This window comes from Leuresthes tenuis, unplaced genomic scaffold (assembly GCF_036924035.1).
Source record: "Leuresthes tenuis unplaced genomic scaffold, fLeuTen1.0.hap1 SCAF_20, whole genome shotgun sequence".
Lineage (NCBI taxonomy): Eukaryota > Metazoa > Chordata > Actinopteri > Atheriniformes > Atherinopsidae > Leuresthes > Leuresthes tenuis.
Window position 1 is genome coordinate 26,445,105 of NW_027325374.1, and position 4,018 is coordinate 26,449,122.

The 4,018-nt window shown below is 41.8% G+C and overlaps 1 non-coding gene across 1 annotated transcript; it reads left to right on the forward strand.

Moving 5' to 3' along the window:
• The first annotated feature begins 3,731 nt into the window (after nucleotides 1-3,731).
• Nucleotides 3,732-3,845, forward strand: LOC140279036 (U5 spliceosomal RNA). The gene has a single exon (XR_011909242.1). It is a non-coding gene; the product is annotated as a U5 spliceosomal RNA (small nuclear RNA).
• The last annotated feature ends 173 nt before the right edge of the window (nucleotides 3,846-4,018 follow it).

Below are 4,018 nucleotides of genomic sequence, written 5' to 3' on the forward strand. Positions count from 1 at the left end.
ATCCGAAGACCTCTCCTCCCGCTTTTGTTAATATATTTGAACTTTAGTTTTACATTCAAACCTTCTTGCAGCTGAACCACCTCCGCTCCCTGTTTTGATCATATATGGTCTGGCTACTACCTTTTCTTACCCGTTTGTGAGTAATTATGGCTGGACATTCACACCTACTTGCAGTCGAACACAACCTCTCTCGCTTTTGATGATGTATGGACCGGCATTCTTACCTTTTCTAACACATTTTTCAGCAATTATGGTTGGAGAATCACACCTACTCACAGCCGAACAACTCCGCTACCGCATTTGATGGTGTATAGTCGGGATTTCTCACCCTTTCTCATCAGCTTTTTGCAAATTATTCTCTGACATTCACACCTACTTGCAGTCGAACAGCTCTGCTCCCGCTTTTGATTATGTTTGGTTAGATATTCGAACCTTTTCTTAACTGCTTTTTCACAAACTTTGGTCGGACGTTCACACCTTCTCTTAGCTGAACAACTCCGCTTCCTCTTTTGATTGTGTACAGTCGGGTAATTTAACCTTTTCTTACCCGCTTTTTACCATCTATGGTCGGACATTCACACCGTCTTACAGCGGAACACCTCCGCTCCCTCTTTTGATGATGTATGGTTAGGCATTCGCACCTTTTCTTACCCATTTTTCAGTAATTATGGGTAGACATTCACACCTTCTTGCAGCTGAACACCTCCTCTCCCGCTTATGATCATGTGCAGTTTGATATTCGAAAATTTTCTTTCATGTTTTCTAGCAATTATTGATGGACATTCAGACCGTCTTGCAGCTGAACACCTCCGCTCCCACTTTCTATGGTGTATAGTCGGGCTTTCGAGCCTTTTCTTCCCCGGTTTTTACAAATTATGGTTGGACATTCAGACCTTCTTGCAGCCGAAAACCTCCACTCCCTCTTTTGATCATACATTGTCGGGCATTCGCACCTTTTCTTACCCGCTTTTTACAAACCATGGTCGGACTTTCACACCTTTTAGTAGCCGAACAACTCCGCTCCCGCTATTGATTGTGTACAGTCGGGTATTTTAACCTTTTCTTACCCGCTTTTTACCAACTATGGTTGGACATTCACACCTTCTTACAGCAGAACACCTCCGCTCCTTCTTTTGATTATGTATGGTTTGACATTCGCACCTTCTCTCACCCGCCTTTTACTATGGTCGGCCATTCACAGCTTCCTCTCCACCATACTTGTATGGTGGGATATTCACACCCACTTGCATCCGAAGACCTCCTCCCCCACTTTTGTTGATATTTAGTCGGTCATTCGCACCTTACCCGCTTTTGGCAAACTATGGCCTTCTTGCAGCCAAACACCTCTGATCTCGCTTTTGATGATGTAAGGTTGGGCATTCAGACCTTGCTTCACCTGCTTTTCACTAAATATAGTCGGACATTCACACCTTCTTGCAGCCGAACACTTCCGCTTTTAGTGTTCTATGAGGCATTCACATATATTTTTTCACCGTATTTTATAGATTATGGTTGGAAATTCTCACCCACTCTCATCCGAAGACATCTCCTCCCGCTTTTGTTAATATATAGTCGGGCATTCGAACCTTTTCTTACCCGCTTTTTACTAATTATGGTCGAACATTCACACCTACTTGCAGCTGAATACTTCCGCTCCACCTTTTAGGTATGTATGGTTGGCATTTGCACCTCTTTTTATACTGATTGCTGAAGATTAAGTTGTTCTTTCTCAAACTACAAATTTTTTTAATTGTTGAAACTTGATTTGAAGTGGATAAATAAGGAGGACAAACAGTTTTAAGTCAGGCTGATAGAAGGAATTAATTTTATAGCAAAATCTGTATTTCGTCATATGTCGAGAGATGCTTATTGCTGAAGAAGTTCTTTCTCATTCTACAAAGTACAACGTTGTTTATCGTTGAAACTTGATTAGACATGAATAAATATGAAGGACAAAGCAGTCTTAACTTGGTTTGAGTTAAGGAATTCGTTTTATAGGAGAATCCGAATTCGTGCATAACTCATAAAATAGAGCTTATTTTCGGATTCCTGAAGAATGATTCTGGTTCTTTCTCATAATACAAAGTTTGTTGTTTATTGTTGAAACTTCATCAGAAGTGAAGAAATAAATGAATGCCTATCAACAAATGTGGGATCTAAACTCTAGTGCTTCCTCTAAAATAATTTCCTTTCTCAATTTAGAAATGTGTGTGTGTAAGTCACAACACCCGTGACACCAAAACGGCTTTCTTTTCTCTACACTCTGCACTATGAGCACACACACCAAATCAGAAAGGCTTTTTTCTCTCTTTTCTACATTATGGACTGTGGGGACACAAAACCGCTCTCTCTCTTTTTTTTTTTTATCGTGTGCCAGGGCGTTGTCTCATGTATTAGATTATGCTTAAGATACGAATGGGTTTATCAGTCACATCAGAATCCATACATACTGATCCTCCCGTAATAAAATGGTCGGATCTTATCAAACACACTTTGTTTCTTGTGACAATCAAGTCAGCGAAACAGCGTATACACGTCAAGACACTGAATCAAGTTTGCCACAAGAACTCATAAGTTTGGCAGTATTGCTCTGCCATCAGCAATGATACACCCATTTTATTTTCGTGAGACATGTGCAAGCACCTGTTCATCTACTGTTCTATCACTATGAATTAGTGATCTATTATCAATAAGGATACTTCTACAACTACTATCAAAGTATGTCCGGACTTCTTATGTTGTCAGTTGCTATATATGAATAAGTGGGGAGCTACTGACAAGCATTAAGCATGTCACACAGCCCAAACATATAACATTTCAGGACACACCACACAGTTAACAACCACAGTGAAGCGTGTCAAAGCCCAAACATGTAACATTCAACAGGACACTTACACAACACATTCAAATCAAACAGTCAGACAACATACAAGAACATATACCCCAGCCGGCATTGCTCCCTGCCTATTTTCGTACAGCACACTATGTGTGCGCACACCTTTATTCACAAACTCTTCAACTTATACTCTTTTACCGAAGCTGCTACAGCTCGATTGGCCGAATACCCTTAGATCCTATTTCGGTGAATTTGACATCTGCCTTACATGTAACAGATTAGCGGTTTAGCAGTTTTAATTTAGTTTGAGTGAAGGAATTCATTTTATAGCAAAATCCGAAATCGTGAAGCACTCATGAAAGTAAGCTTATTCTCGGATTCCTGAAACTTTAGATTTGCTCTTTCTTTTACTGCAAAGTACAACGTTGTTTTTTTTGTTTAAATCTTTCTAGACATGGTAAATATGAACGACAAAGCAGTTTTAACATAGTTTGAGTGAAGGAATTCATTTTATAGATAAAATCCCAAGAGTCTGCTGAGAAAAGAGAGTGAATGCGAAGTAGACTTTAACACGGCTATGGGAGCGAGCCGAGTGTCGGCTAACCGGGAGAATTGCTTGAAAGAAACGCGACACCGAATGAGCGGTCAGAACAAAGCCTCAATACGGGATTCTCGTGGTGTTTTTGTTGCCGCCTTGTCTTTTGCATAGAGTAAAAGACAAGGCAGCCATCGAATAGGGCCCGATTGTTCCTACTTGGTCAGCCGAGGAGCAGGGGTGGGGGGGGGGGGGGGGGGGGGGGGGGGGGGGGAAGCGTCTCAACCAAGCAAAGCTCACCATGGGGAAGGTGGCTATACCAACTAGCCTGATGCCCTGCTCCCGCAGTGACGGATAATCGTACTCTGGTTTCTCTTCATAACATACAAGTCTTTCGCCTTTTACTAAAGACTTCCGTGGAGAGCAGCACTAATGAGTTGTTTCTATTATTGGCAGGCTTTACCTTTGCGGGTGAAGCCCTTTCTGTCTGTGCAAAAGAAATCTTGCTACTTTGCAGAGTGACTTCTCTGAGTAGAGTCGCCTTACAAGACAAGGCAGCCATCGAATAGATTGTTTCTACTTGGTCAGCCGAGGAGCAGGGGGGGGGGGGCAAGCGTCTCAACCAAGCAAAGCTCACCAAGTAGGAA